Source organism: Orussus abietinus, unplaced genomic scaffold (assembly GCF_000612105.2).
Source record: "Orussus abietinus isolate OABI.00-Male unplaced genomic scaffold, Oabi_2.0 scaffold42, whole genome shotgun sequence".
Classification (NCBI taxonomy): Eukaryota; Metazoa; Arthropoda; class Insecta; order Hymenoptera; family Orussidae; genus Orussus; species Orussus abietinus.
The window spans coordinates 508,904-524,855 of NW_019394787.1; the positions used below are offsets into that span (position 1 = coordinate 508,904).

At 52.4% G+C, this 15,952-nt stretch overlaps 1 protein-coding gene across 5 annotated transcripts in view; it reads left to right on the plus strand.

The window, feature by feature from the left end:
- Positions 1–15,952, plus strand: part of LOC105697253 (transcriptional-regulating factor 1) — a 263,174-nt gene that overhangs the window by 27,148 nt on the left and 220,074 nt on the right. Inside the window, exon 1 of one of the 5 annotated variants that reach the window (XM_012420402.1) lies at positions 6,960–7,008. The exons of the other annotated variants lie outside the window; for them this stretch is intronic. The gene's annotated coding sequence lies outside the window, so the exon portion shown is untranslated. Of the gene's footprint in view, positions 1–6,959; positions 7,009–15,952 lie in introns of those variants that run through there. 5 annotated transcript variants of the gene reach the window in all.

Consider the following 15,952-nt stretch of genomic DNA (forward strand, 5'->3'; position numbering starts at 1 on the left):
ATTTCCGATCGCCGAAACCGACAAATGGACGGAAGGAGTGAGAGAGAGAGAGAGAGAGTGGTGAGAGAGGAAAAGCGGTTAGAGACGCGTGCCTCGGGAAATGGATTTTCCTGCCAGAAGCCTCGATCAAACCTTAACCTTTTCTCTCCTCGGCTTGTCTCCTCTTTCCCAAAGAGCCGGGAAAATCGCGCCGTTACTCGTCCGCCCCCTTCGGATCCAAGGACCACGAGGGCCGGGACTGCAGTCCTTGTATCCGAATTTTCCTAAAAATGGAAAATGCTTTTAATTATTGGAATGGAAGAAAGGGCAAAAATTGTTACGCCACCGATTTTTCGGTAGGAGGGAAATTCAGGGCGGACCTCGATAGCTCGACGTGGCCCGGAATCGTCTCCTGGCCTTCGTGGGAAAAGTCAGCCGTAAAAGTATGCTCACGGGCAATTAATTACCGTCAGTGCACCCGCCGGTGCATCTCGGAAAGGGGCCGGGCAAAAAGCCGGCCATATTTTCGATTACGAAGGTATCAATGGCGTGAGAGGCCGGGCGCTCTTTCATTTTCACCCGGCCGGAAAATGCGAGGAGCCCGCGAGTGGAGGTCCTTTTGAATGCTTAAACCGCACGTCCCGGCCTGGCGCATTACCCGACGAGGCTTAAAAAGGGAATCGGTAACTCGCGTCCTTTCGATGCGACAGGGCCTTGCGCCTGCTCGAGCGGAGCCTCGCGAGCTCTCCGTCTTTTCCGCCCTCCTTTTCCTTCCCCGAGGCTTTCCACCGTTAATTATACGGACTTTGAAGTTAAGACGGGCAGGAAGGTCGCCGTCGGTGGATAGAAGAGTTACGTCGGTAACGACATCGGGAACTGCTACGACGAGATGGCTCGCTCTCGACCCCGAGGACACGAGTCGGTTCCTAAACGGGTTTTCCTTAAATTTGAAAAGTCAATTCCTCTTCTCTTTTCTCGCGCCCCCTTACCCTGAGAAAAATGCATAACTGGTGGAGAATAAATTTCAGTCATGTATGAACATAGTGGACGTTCAACTCGTTTCTACATCTCTCGTTCACTCGAAAGTATTTAGTTTTTAATTTCCTCGAAAAAGTTATTTCAACCATTGAACATTTTACTTGACTCAACTATCCGACTTTTTAAACAGGCAAATTTATTTTCATTTCAAGTACCTCATTTTTCTCGGTATACGTCTCTCGCGGCGACGCCTTCCCCGATTTTCCGGCTTTCTCTAATTATGCGGCCTTTGAGGGCAAGGCTGGGTGAGGCAGACTGCACCCGGGACGAAGTGTTACGACGACACCGATATCGACGACGATGGCACCGCAAAATGGGGCGCAGGGGGGGAGGGGGACGTGCCATGTAGCCGAATATTGGCATAATCAGTTCGCAGCACGAAAGCTGGCCTCTCCGCCTGATTCCGAGCAAATATGTGCGCAACCGGATATCGCGAGGATACGTGGAGGGATAATTAGGTTTATTACGGAGGGAACGAGACGTGAGGGTGAAATTTTACCACCGATTTCAGAGACGATGAGCGTTTCTGTAAAATAACAGGGGCGGAAAGGAGACGTTATTTATTCGAGGGATCGTTGGGGGTTGAAAGTCCTCTCGTTGCCTGATCGAACATCGGCAAAGGGGTCAGGTCGGGGATCCGAAAGACGCGGAGGAGTGGAATAGTGGAAATTCGAAGAACCGCGGCAAGGGACGTCGGAAAAGTCGGAGTGGAGGAGGGCTCGAGGAAACGGGAAATTCCTCGCGTGGAGCGGCAAAGCCGCGGCGAAGATAAATCCGTCGTGTGTAGGTAAATCAATTTCCTGGCCCCGAGCGAGAGACCTGCGCGAGACAGGACAGGTCGTTACGTTTTTATAACATCTTTCAAAGTCAATTTCCTCCCTGGGACCGGGGCACAAAAAAAAAATCACCTCCACGATCGGAGGAGTTATAAGGTGTCTCCGCGTCTATCGCCGCGTTTCCGGGTCCTTCGGTCGTTTTTGCGGATTTCCGCCCTGCGAGGGGATCTTCGCCTCTTCCGATCCTCTCCGAATCTCCCGTCCTTCTCTTCGCCCTGGTTCGCGACCCTGAGGGATCGAGAATCCCGAGAGCCGAGCCTCCTGGATCAGGACTCGTTAAAAGCGCCGTCGCCGGGGAGGGCTACGTTTTATCAATGCCGGAAACCGTTTTGATTTAGGGCTTCGTCGACCGTGGGGTGCCCGGCCCTCGCATTGTCTCGTCGGCTCGCCCCACGCCGGGCATTGTTAGCCCTCCCATTGTCCGGCTCCCCTGTTTCGCGCACCAGCCCGCCCGGCCACAGGGCCGCGTGTACGGGTCCATTCGCGGCTCCGTGCACGCAAGGATCGCGCGTGCTTGTCGCGAGGCCCTCGCTCGCGATGCGTGAACGCGTTTGGTTTACGGCGAATGGCATAACACTGCCGAAATCCAGCGCTCGCGGTCCTATCGGCCCTACAGGTCCTAGAAGTGCTGGAGGACGAACGCTACACGTGAATCCAGGCAACCCAAGACAAAAGGTCGGGACATCGAAAATCGGGGGGTGCTAGTATCCACTTTTACCCTAAATTCCCGGGTTATATAATTATTTTCAACTTTCACAATAAATGCAAAATATTGCTGAAGTGATCCTACAGGTCCTGGAAGTGGTGGAGGAAGAACGCGACACGTGAATTCGGACAACCCAAGACAAGAGGTCGGTACGTCGAAAATTTGAGGATGTCACTGTTCAGTCCTTCCCTAAATTCTGTAAAAAAAAGTTTGTGAAAGTGTAAGATTACATTTTTTGCAACGAAATCTTATGTTCCCAGCCTGAAATGAAAAAAGTAAACAGAGATGTCTTTGCAACATATCGATGGATGCCAAGATTCAGGGATCTCCGAAAAAAGGAGCTGGTTCCGAACCCTCGCGGACGGCATCCTGCGAAATATTTGCCACGGTCTGAGAAAAGACGAGGGGGTTGGCTAAGACTTGTCTTATTACACGCGACGCCTCGCGCGTCACGATGCCTACGTGAGGCGAGCGCGTCGGCAAAGTAAACGCCGCGAGGTGACAGTAGACGCGGCGTGGCAATCTCGCGACGCCGAGACGCGGAAACTCGCGCGACGCGACGCCATCCCGCGGGACGCGCGACCAGGAGAAGGTCGGGGAGGGAACCTATCCCCGAGGGATGAACCCTTATATTGTCGGGAGATTTCCGATCGGGAGAGGCATCGAGGGCGCGTGTGTCGCCGATTTACAAGGGGAGCACTTTACATGACTCGGCCTCTCCCGCGGGAACAAGGGTCTCCCGGTTAAGTTCAATCTGACGAGGGAGGGGGTGGCAGGGGGCGACGCGCTTTTTCTGTCTTCGAATCGCATTCCCGCGTCAATTCGGTCGGAAAACTCGAAACCGGGGCGCCGTGCATCGGGGAGGCTTTTGAAGAAACTCGTCGGGAGATTGAAAACGTCCCTTGCGGTAATGCGTCGGGAGAGCGTTAACGTTACATCGATTCCGAAAAGCGAGGGCTGGAGAGACCGGCGAAACTCGTGAGGGACATTGCGCGAGGAACGCGGAACGGGGGAGGAGGAGGACCGCGCGGAACGCGGAAATCGTTCCTCGAGCGTGAAAATACCGTGTAGGTACCGCCCTCTACGTTTCCATATTTTCATGGCATTTCCGCCAAGATACGCGGCACGACCGAGCGTATGTACGTCCGCTGCGAGCAAAAAGGGCCGCGCCACCGGGAACGTGATTTCGAGTGCTCGAGAAATGCAATTCTTGATCGACTACCGGCTTTTCCTTCCCTCCGGTTGGACCTCTCTTGCGTTTCGGAGCACGGGGCATTCGAAGGATTCCGGGGCCAAAAGGAATTATTGCCTTTGCCGCGCGTTTATCTCGCGTTTTCGCGGCGTAGCGCGACTCGCGGCTTACACGCTCGGTGGCGGATGTACCTAGTCGTTGCGGTTGTGTCTCAAAAATTGTCCGATATCGAGTTCGATATTGGACTCCCGACTGTTCGCTGCGGCTTCGCCCGATGGCGCTGTTCTCGTTACCGCGTAAACTCGTCGTGGTCCGCCAGGCGGCGCGCGCGTAATTCGAATACGGTGGCCGGTCGGAAAGCCCTCGTATTTTAATGGATAGTTAAGTAGAGGTTTCCTACGTGGTCCGAATATCTCTCTGGCGGCCTCGGCGCATGTGTTACCGAGTTACTTGTACGTGTATACCCGCACACGTGTAAATATGCATCCTCGTGTAAGTATATAAGAGCGCCGGTATGGGTAAAACGCGCGGCGGTATGTGCATTATGTAGGTACACGGAAGCGCCGCGCGGAGCGCCCCGCTCGTGTGTCGCTCCGTGTCGATGTGTGACAAACTCGCAGCCCGGGGTATCCTGGCATATCCACGCTGGGACATAACCACACGGAACACGTATTCCCCGTGGCCATCTACGAGCCTCGAGCGCGGCTCCGTTTTACGGCTCGCTTCAGATTATACGCCCGAGATAACTCCCGCGTCTTTATTCGAGGTGGGAAGTACGCGAATTCGAGCCAGGGAACACCCGTGTGGCTCTTCCCGCTCGGCTTTCCGATTTTCGAAACGTCCGACCCGCTCGGCCTGGGCGCCGCCATCTTGGATTTGCGGAGCAATCGGGTATTCGCCGGAGCGTCCTTAGAGGAGAGCACAGAGGGGTTTTTACGCACTCAGAGGCTGTTTAATGCATGAATTATCGGTTTTTGATAAAGTTTCAAGTGTTTCGAGACCGCTGGCTATTCGCAGGCAGTCTCGCTCGCGGAATATCGAGCGGGCGTCCATTTCGATTGGGAATCGCCGAGCGGACGTGACGAGGCTTAGGGATGATCGATCATCCAGCGCCCTTCGAGCGCTGCCGAGGGCGATTTGGCCCATTCAAGACTTTATTTTCCAAAGGTTTTCATCCTGTTTTGCGTCGATCCCCATGCCCACGGAGAGCCGTGCGCGTTCTTTTGATTCTGGGAGCGCACCGCTTTCAATGGTCCTCCCGATGCCCGGGGTGTTCCAAACGGGGAAATCCACCATCGAACGTCCCCCGCGAGATATCTTGACCGAAAAAATTCACGGGCTCGCGCTTCGTTCGACCTGGAGCGTCGATTCGAACTCGGCGGATCCAATCATTGGCTATTTATCCGGGGGAAAAAAAAATTATCGACTCCAATCGGGATCGCCGAGGAAGGAATAAACGAATTCGCCATCCGTGAATTCGCGTTTCGCGCCGAAAATCAGGGCAACCAGTTTCCGCTTCGATCGCGAATTCGTTGCAACTGCAGCCAATGCAGTTTCTGCAGGCAGGCTCGAATTTCAAAACGATTGCCGGTGCCGCCGGGCACGCGTAATTAAAAATCGCATTATCTCGGACGGCTTTTATCGGTTCTGTCCGAATCGAAATCTGACCCTAAGCCTATAATGGACCATTAGCACCGACGGCGGATCGTTTCATTTATTAAATGCAAAGCAGCTCTTCGGCCACCCACGTTCGCGATTTGCAGTTGAATACGGTAGGGAGGAAGCGGCAAAAATTTCGGGGGTGAATTCCAGGAAAAAGCTGGCACAACCTTCTGGATTATTTCGAGGGAGAGAATGCATCTCGGGGAGGAGAACGTATCACGGGCTTAGGAGGGAGATTTACCTCCGAAAAAGGGAACGATTATGGAAATCGAATACGTCCGGACTTAATCGCGCTCGGAGGATTTTATAGGGGGGCAATAAATGGTCCCTTTCGGCTACGATCCTTGAAAGATCGGATCGGCCGGCCGATTCAGAAGGCGACATTCGCCGCCCTCAAGGCGAGGCTTACTATCGCGATGCGTGCGAAGCGGCCCTAAGATCGCAAGATAGGAGTCGTGGAAAAGGGACTCTCGTAAAGGTCCGATCCCTTTATCGTCGGCGCATTAAGCTACACTTACGGATTACCCCGCTATTCGGCAAATCCTCCCGAATATAGCCAATCCATTCTCCTTCCCTGCGCCGGGGAGCGGCATTCGTTGGCAAAATTCCCCCCCGTAAAAAGAGTTAAGCCCCGACCCCACCCCCCAATTTGTGTACTTCCGGATAATTCAACCTTCACGCGTCCCCTCCCTTGTCAAAACCGTCCGAGTCGAAATTTCAGCCCTCCTTTAAGGCGGTCGTACCGTGTGATAGAATTAAAAAATTGACAAATATATTATTTGATAAAGTGCTTCTATAATATGTCTAGAATATGTAGAATAAAGGATTTTTCAGTATTCGAAGTCGATCGGTAGTTACAGACGTAGAACGGAGCAGGTGTTCGGAGAGAGAGGTGAAGCACCGGAGCCTTCGTTATGATGAATTCAATGCATTCAATAAATTCGGCTGTTACTTAAGACCTTTCTGACTAATGCTCATGTAGAGGAGATACTAAACTCATTGCAGATCCCTTCCTATGTTAAACGAGACGCGACCTCCGTAACCAAAGTAAGGTCTGTTTTGGTCCCGTTTCATTCTTTCAAGTCCTCCTTTCGACTTTTTACGTCCTTCTTTATTCCAATGAGTTCCTACTTTAGGCCCATGAGTAGAAGAAATGGAAATAGCTGCCACTTTCAAGGTCTAACGTAGGACCTCAAAAAATGTGAGTATATGGTGTCGAGATCCAATTAAGATCTAAAATTGGAGGTCCTGAGCAGGATAATAATTTCGGTTCAAGCGGTGTCGAAAAGATGGATCTAAATTTCTCGCGACAGGGGATTGCCTCTCTCGCGACGATTTCGACGAATTTCGTTGGGGCTTAATTAGCAGCGAAGGTAGTGATTTCGGGGGGAACTAATTCCTGGCTTCCCTTATTTGGGGTATTACAGGATTTCGGGATTTACTGGTCGCCGTCTTCGGGTCTCTTCGTCTTCTCAGCGCTAACTGCGGAGCGAGATTTGAGATCGCTCGCAGCGCCCAAAAATGACGCCGGGTTGCTCGTGGGAATCATCGGACCCCCTAGAGGTGATCAAGGGAGGAAAGCGCAGGACCTCGAGGTACGGGAAGGTAGATGGTAGTCGTAGAAGGTGGATTGGAAGCCGGGCTGAATCCGGGATGCACCGAGGGTAACAGGTGCTGCCTAGAGCGGATGCAACAGCCGCGGATATGCAACACCGGGTGGGGCCGCTGCAAGGTGGCTCCTTCCAGCTCACTTTTAGGATAGAAATACGCGCATTATAACCTTACCGCTTCGTATTCGTAACCTTACCACCACCTTTACTGCCTCCTCCGTTGTGCCACCTGTGCGTCCGTGCACCCGAAGACGCGTTTCCGGGTGCATCCGACCCCCCCTGGAATTTCCTCGTCTTTAACGAGGCGCGTTTCGATATTCCCCTGGTCTCGCATGCCCAACGCTCCGCCTTTGAGGACCGAAAATAGGGCGGACCGAAATCGGATTCCCGGTAATGTCCGCATTTTCGGTGCCCTCCATCCTCGGGCTTATTTGGTGTGCTCGTATACGTGATTTTCGCTTGTCAGTGGCACGCTTTAAGGAATTCAATTTCGCCGCTTAATAAATCTCGACTGTTCCGTCCGCGGCACTTTTCTCCGGCGTCTCCACGTTTTCGCGGGAGTCGCGATGGCCGTGGTCGCGACTCCATTTCCGAAATTAAAGAGCCCCGATCGGCGACCACCGTGGAAAACTTGTCGACGTTCGAAGGAAACCCGGGAGGGAATCCCCGGCGCGGATGAAGTATACCTTACTTTCCATCCATTTTCTTTCCCCGGCTTCAAATGGAATATCCACGCCGGGGACGGTCACCCCATTTCGCGGATTAATGGTTATCCGCAATTTCGGCCGACCTTCGGCCGAAACCTCGAGAAAAAGGGCGAATTTCCCGGTAACTCTCCCGGGTCGTCGCGGTTCTCCTTAATTAATTCCGAGGATTTTTTCCCTCCCCCGAGTCGACCCGATACGATGTGGCACGACGCGATAATTAGTCGGACGGTACAATCAACCCTTTCAAATTTCGCCTGTATACGGAGGTCCGTGCAGACAAGTCCAATTGTTCCGAGCCCCGGACGACAGGAACGTTAACGACCGGCAATGGCAAAAGCTGGCGGAAAATTACGAGCTGGGACTCTTTTGCGCGAGTTTTCTTTTCTCCTCACCCCCCCTTTCCCGGCGGAGAAACCGCGCGTCTGATTCCCCCCGTTCCGTTTTTCCTCCGCCCCCGGCAGTTGTCATCGATCTCCATTCGATCGGTCGATCGGGGCTGAAAAGGCGGTCCCTTCAAATTTCCTTGATTTTTTCTAGGGAAATGTCCGGCGGAGTTAATGGGCATTTTCCGCGCGGAAGGAAGGATCGCAGGGTCGCCGTGAAAATGTTATTAATAACAAATAACGTTCGAGCTCCGGGCAAGGTAAACAATAATTCATCGATGCGTTTTCCGCAGGCAAACGGAGCGGAGATAGGAGGAAACAAAACCGAGGAGGATAGGGAAGATACACATCGGGGGTTGCTGGTGTTCGTTGGAGCCGTTCCAATTCTGGCGTTCCGCCGTTCGGCCGGGGGACGGCTCGAGTCACGGGATCGTGATGTATAGAAGCTGAAGGGTCACGAAAAAGAGTTACGGGCCAAGTAAAACGACCCCCCCGTGTTAAGGGCGCCTCTAAAGGGGATGTATCGCTCATCCCTCGGCGATGGCTCTCGCGAACAACGAGACCTCGACCATGGGGTACGTCGGCGCCAGTCGTCGTTCGTCGCCTGGAAATTGGACGAATTTTCTTCTGCCGCCGACACTTTCCCCAATCCCGAGTCGCATCCTCGTCCGACGTCGGTTCCTTTTCGACTCGATTTCCGATCGCTACCCTGAGAAAAAAATCTTAGTTGATCGAAACAAATATATATATCGTTGTCTGAATCGTATACAATTGCAAGAAACAATTATTTCGTCGAGAAGAAAAATCATATCGTCGATTGAACGAATTTCGTTTACTCTTGCCGACATTTCTAAGGACTCGTTTGATCGCGGTATTTTGTTGCAGCAATGCATATTTCTTGGAGTCAACCAAGTTTCTTTTTTTTCTTCTCGGGGCAGTCGGTTCGCGATTCCATTGATCAGGGCGGCGCCAATCGCGAATGCGGATTGTTCGACGAGCCTGGTGCATAGATTCTCGATTTATCAGGTCTCGTCGGATCGGAAATGGCCATCGATCCTCGCGGCTAACGATCCGCGATGAGCCGACGCCGCGGTCGTCGACGTCGACCGCTCTCGTCCGTTTATGCGACCCCGTTCCGTTCCGTTCCGTTCGGCGACCCTCCGCCCCCGACCGTATTGCCGGCTGTCCTTCGTTGGAATTGCAAATCGCGGCCGGCCATTTTAAATGCGCCGCGACGCACCCCGACGCATCCCGCCCTGCCGAGGAATTTAAATCGAGGATGTTTCAGGTAGGGCTGCAATCAGCGGGCGAAAATTGTTATCGGGCAAAGTCCGCGCATTAATCCCGACTTTCGGCGGGGTCGCCCTAACGAGCTGGTCCTCTCGAGGGAAGAAAGGACCAGGAAGGATGTAACGATCGCTCGTATATATAGCCGCGGCCATTCGACAACAACGTTGTTAATCTCGGGCCGCTCCAAATTCGCGGTGCCGCTCGACGGCAGCCCGAGACGGTAAATTAGCCGTCAGTGGTCTTACAGCTGTTCCGGACGAGTACGCGAATTGCGGGGCGATGTCGCATCTGCCGTGCTATTTTCGTGCCGAGCGCTGGCCGATTGTTCGCCATGGCCGACGTCCGAAGGAAAACCGGGAAAAAAGGAAGATGGCGTCGCCGGCGCCGGTGACAGCGAGTCGTCAAAGTCGCGGGCCAATTTCTCTCCGTGGCGTCGGGACGCCGCGATTCGGCCGTTCATTATTCACCCGACGTTTAGAACACCGACGGACGCGTAATTGTGAATATTTTTGTCGCATGCGCGCCGGCCCTCGGAAAGATGGCCGCCGTCCAATTGCGGACTCACCGACCGCGGTGAGACGGCTAGGCCTCGGCCTGAACTTTTCCTGGCTTTGTCCAACCTGGCCGTTGTTGGAAGCGAGAGAGACCGCCGACTAGTTTCCGCAGGCGGGATTTAGACCGGCGAAGACGCGACGAATCGGCCAATTAAAATTCCGATCTCCCGTTCCCCCAGAAACGCCGGCCGTCCTCGTCCGCTGGTGCAACGGTTTGCAGTCGGCTGCAGCGTTCCTCCGGTACGCTAAATCGATACGTGGACCGCGAGAACGTTTCCTTTTCGAGGGAAGTCCTCGTTTGCGCGTTACGCGGTGGTGGAGGTGAGAATATTCGACCAGTTTCCCGCCGAGGCGGCGGCGTTTCCTCGCGGAAAAGGGAGGGCGGGCTGCACGCCGCGTTCCCTTTTACGGCAGCTCCATTGCGAAACGTCCAGTCATCGAATTAGTATTACTTTTCCTTTGTATATTTTCTTCCTTCCCTCCTTTGTATGTTTCCCTTTGTACATATTCCCCCGGAAAACGTAAAAGGGAAAGGCTGAAGGGATCTGCTTTATCCCGCGCATGTAACCCCGCGTGTACCCGCAACGCAGACGCGCGCACGCCTCGCGCGTTTCGTGCACGCGCGTGGCCAGCCGTGCGTTTCGGCGCCACGGTTTTGCACTGGGTAAACGGAAATCGATGCGCACGCAATTCCGCCTCGCGAAATTGCGTCGACGCGGGGCGGCGTCGCGACGCCCCTTAGAAGTCACGCGCGTCTCCAAGGATAACGCGTTCCAAGCCTTTGGAGATAATCGACTCGCCGAGGATTCCTCGACGTTCGTTCTCCACGTCGAATCGGCGATGAGCAATTTCTCTTTGTAATTCCGTGGACGGTTCGGATGTCTCGAAGCGTCGTCGGAGAGATCCCGACGCCATCTTTCGCTTTGTCTTTTCCTATTTAACGACTAAGAACGGATATACGGTGGTACGATTCCGTTTTCCCTTTTTCGAGGGACGTTGAGAGTCATTTTAGTCCGTTTTAGGGTAAAGAGAAGGTAGTACTTCTGGACGAGAGGATGCTCGTGGCCTGGGGCGCAATCGAGGTTAGGGTTCTTTCGAGTTATGGCCGCCGTCGAGGTGGATCCGCTAGATGGCGGCACGGACGCCCGTGTCCCAGGTAGATACGCCTAACGGAGACAAACTGTGTGTTTGCCCCTTCATTACCCTCGGGTAAATACCAACTGGTTTTAATTACGGACTCCACCGCGCGGCTATATCTCTTCCGCTTGTTATTTACTTGTACCGCTCGCCCTAACCCATCTAACTTTCTTACCAGCGGTTAAATAGGGGCGCCGCCGTTAAAGAGAGGTCGCCTCGCGGGGAACCTTAACCTCACTTTCGACCTCTCGACGCCCTACGGATCTCACGGAATTATGGAACTCTAGGCCCACGGGGAAGGATATTAAACCCCGTTGCAGAATTCTCTTTTGAAATGGAACGAGGAATCTATAGAAAATAAAAAATATATGGAAATGTAAGGAGGATCGTTAGGAGTCGGAAGATCCTTCTGCGCGATCGGATACTCGTTACCGTTAATAGGAATTATCAGTCGACGCGAACCGGCGTAGCCTTCGCGCGTCGTTTCCGCCATATTGGATGTCCCGTGCGCTTTGCTCCGAACGTGCCGCAAGTCGCAGCAGGCGACGCAATTGACAATGGTCTCGATTCTCGATACTCGATACCCCATTAGTAGTTACGCCGATAATTAACTATTGCCGGTTGCGGTGCACGTGCAGTGAATGGACGGGCGGGGAGGAGAGGAGGCGCAAAAAGCGTCCGCGACGTGAAGTTAGGTTACACGAGACGGACACGCTTCTTTTTCCATTGTGGTGATAAAAAAGTGGAGACAGACCGAAGGAAGCATTCCGTCGCTCTATCTCCCTTTTCTTCGGAAAATAATTGCGCAATATGGTGACGATCTGTCGACCGGCAAATAGGGGAGTAAATAGTCTCTCCGTTATCATTTTAATTTGTTCCGCCAGTTTCGTGAAAATAGTCATGGAATATTTTAGTTCGCCGGGTCCGTGTATCCCAAGTTCACGCAAGCTGCACATCTAGATGAATTTGCGTCGAAAATGGAAGAGGAGGAGAATCATCCTCGGGGGATGCAAAGATAACACTCGCATCTGTTGCACCGGGGGACCGAATGCTGGAGCTTCCGTTGTAAAAAAGCAACCCTGGCGAAGGTTCGCCGGGGCTCCGGTGAAAGGAACGCAGCTTAAAGTGGCGACAGCCCGGAAATATTTTTCTTTGGTATTCGCGAAAAGAAGGGAGAGAAACGCGGCTGGAGAGGCGCGGGTCAATGGGTGGGAAAGGGAGGAGAGGAGGGCGGGGGCTGTTGCGGGGAGGTTAAGAAAGGTGGCGAGCCCTCGGAGGGGAGGCAACCTGCAAGGGTCCTTATCGCGCACCCTTCGACCTTTGTCCCCGGGTCGACCTTTAATGGCGCCGAGGCGCCTCTAAAGAGATATCCGGAAATCCTTAAAGCCTCGACCTTAACCACGTGACTTCGGACCTCCGCGATATCGCGATCCCTACCGTATCGACCGTCCTCCACTCCGCCATCTTAAGGGTGCCTCCCGTTCTCTCCCCTGGGAGAAGAAAAATTAAAACGGAGCGTCCAACTTTTATATTAAAACGGGGACGATTATCTAAGAAAGGGCGCGTTATCTCGGGTAATTCGAACGACCGCCTTCCGGCGTCGACATGCAAATGGGGCCGAAGGGCTTTGCAGAGGAGACGAGGTAAGAGGCCGCGGCCATATGTGAAATATTAGCAAACAGATATTGGATATCGACCGGGGGGTTCGCCAGATAGCTCGTCGGTGATCTCCTCGGGTAAATAGAAAATTGAAAATCGAGCATAAAGCGGAAGCGGAAAAAAAAAAGAAAGACCACCGGGGGTAAAAAGGGCGAGCGCTCTTACGGGTGGACGTCGACGGAAGGGACGTTCGGTGCGCAATAATCGACCTTAAGAGAGGTCGCCCTTTAACGGCGCGCATTCACTCTCCGGGGATATTTCTCCGAGCTCCTCGAGGATGGAAAAGGGAGCGAGAAAGAGCTGTCCTTTATTCCTGTCTCCTCCGAGACGGCGGATGTCCTCGTAAGTCCGTATTGACCTAAAAGCGATCCGTCTACGTACTTCGATGATGGAGCTCGGACGGAGCTACGTGAAAATTTTATCATCTCATTTTAAGTATCGACGACTTCCGGCATCGATGCGAGGCATCTTCCCGATTTTAATTATTTCCCCCCTGCCTGATAATGTAATAATCAGGTATTTCCGTTCGTCGTTGCAATTTAGGTTTCACGTTTCCGAATTTTAGCTGCGGTTACAGCGATGTATCTCCTGTGATTCGAATTTACTTGCGCCGGGGTCATTTTCAAACGGGCGACGCGATGTTACGCCCGTCGCTCCGCAATCGCGACACCTCCCCGAAGGAATATTCTTCCCGTCTCGAGTGTCCTCCCCTTTGCGCCGTTACGGGGAGGAACCCTGGCGTGTCGGGTGCCACGGTCAATTTACCTTTGTCCTACGTAAACGGCCTTTTTAATTATGCACCCGTTACGCATAATTTACGCGCATTATCTCTAATGGCAGCCTATTAGAAAGCACGGACAACGCGTGCGACCCTCGACGTCGCCTCGCGCCATCCTCTCGCGCGCATGCGTCTCCTGTTTCTTCCCCATGGAAGACTATAAGAAGGCCCCCGGATAAATCGTTTTCTCATTTTTTTTTCGCCTCCTCCTCCGACCCAGGAAGAAATTAGAAGCGCCGCTTTCAAGCTCCAGCATTCAGTTGTGCTCGGAAAATATTACAAGTGCACTCGGTTCCGTTTCTATCGTTTTCGGATATTTTTTTTGCACCCAATGGAGAGGGAGGACGACGCGAGAAGGGACGACGTTTAATTCGACGCGTACTTTGCGAAGATTCTCGGAGAGCTGCACGTCGGATCGGTAATTTTTCGAGACGCCGAGGAAGCGTCGCGAAGCCTCGACATGCGGATACGTCAAGGAAAGAATGACGGCTCTCTATATCGACGGATTAAGGAACATCGCCGAAGGACATCCGCCTTCGCATTATCCCTCCCTAACCGTATACCAGCATCCCCGAACGCTCGTTCGCCTGTCACTTAAGGGAAATCATATTTCCCCCGGAAAAATATTATTTCGTTCCCCCGGCTAGAGAATAAACGTGCAATTCTAGGTGCAGGTGCGCGCCTCGCTTTGCCCATCAATCAGGTGACACTTGAAACGGAAATTTACTCGCTGGAAAATCTGCAAGCTCCGCATCCGCTCGGTACATCGCGCGTAAAGCAAAATTCACGGCCCTCAAAATTCCCGCACAAAAATTCAATCGTTTTATCCGTGGGTTATAATATTTCCGGCGAATTATTCCGAGGAATTATTTCTGAGGGAGGAAATTAGAGAAAAATTGGACACCATCGGGTCTTCGAAACTTGTCGCGAGGAAAAAATGGACGATGTGCTGACTTGGAGGCGTTAATGTCTCCCCGTGTATTTGGTTATTCACGCGAGTCTGCAAGGGCATAGCCCATATTCCAGCAGCTCGCGGATGTCAGGCTGAATAATACATGTCCGTTGCGGATATTATACGGCCTGACACGATCCAACGTCATCCGACATTATCCTTTATCCTTCGTCGAGTTCCGTACTTGTTCGAGCACGTGTCCTGTCGCGTCTTCTAACCGGCGTCGCAGACACCCCTGGGTTACCCGGGAATGTCCTCGCTTGTCACTTGTCTCCCTGCGTTGCCGCTCCCTTTCTTGTTCTCCCGTTCTTTGACAAACGCGTTTCCTTCCTCCTCCGGGTCGACCTCCTTCCATCCTCCGTACGTCTAAATAATAAAAAAGAGAAAAAAAAATTATATCACGGGGAAAATATTTCCAAACCTGAAAGGAGAAATCTAGAAGTTAATTGTCCCAACTTCGAGTTCAACGTATCCTGTAAATCCTGTAAAATTTGTACATTTTCTATATTTTGTCAATTTTTTAATAGTGCAAACGATTTTCTAGGGAAACGTAGGCGGACGGATTCGGCGAGAACCGTCGCGGACGTATCGAAGCCGCGGCTTGGCGTCGTCGGGAGTGGCAAGTGGGAGTTTAACGTCGAAATTACGCATTCGACTCGACTTTCTAGCAAACGACTCCATTCAAAGTGGAACTTCACACGGCGGCGCGAGTAAAGCTTCCGCGCGACGTCATTCGCGTCCAATTTACATGGGAGGCGACACCCTGCGACGAGTAAACGGGTGTACACGTTAGATCGCGGTTACTTGATTCTGCCGTGCGTCGTCGTGGGCGACGTCGACGTCGCTGACGTGCATGGAAATTGGACGGCCGGCTCCGGGGGGAACGACGAGCGTCGCCCCGGAAGTGGCTGCGATTCTCCCCGGGCCGCCATTTTGACTCTCCGAAGGTGCTTGCAAACCACCGCCCCGTCGTTTCCCCAAATTCAGGAAATTCCTCCATTTAATCGTTTTACCCACGAAGTAGTATAAGGAGATACAACACTATTGCGTATCGAAATCGTCTCTACTTTAACGGGTCCAAGACCTTAAGATTTTTGCTGATGTAGTGCCGAGGGCACCTCTTCGATGAGATTTTGCAATTAAAAATCATCATCTTCTACCGCGTCTGCTAGATCCCTTCCGTAACGCTTACAAATATTTTCAATTTTTCTGGAAAAATAAAATAGTATGAACCGACCAGACCGAATCTGTAATGTCCACAGACATTTCTCACTGCACCTACAATTTTGTAATACTTTCGTACCAACGTACCAGTTTCATCCCTATTAATATTAACAGACATTTTCAAGCATTGTTACAGCTGACTTTTACAGAAATGTATTTGATAATTGTGCATGTAAGAAAGTAAAATTAAGTGGATTAATCTGTGAATGGGACAGTTTTTAACCGTATCATGAACAAGAATTTCC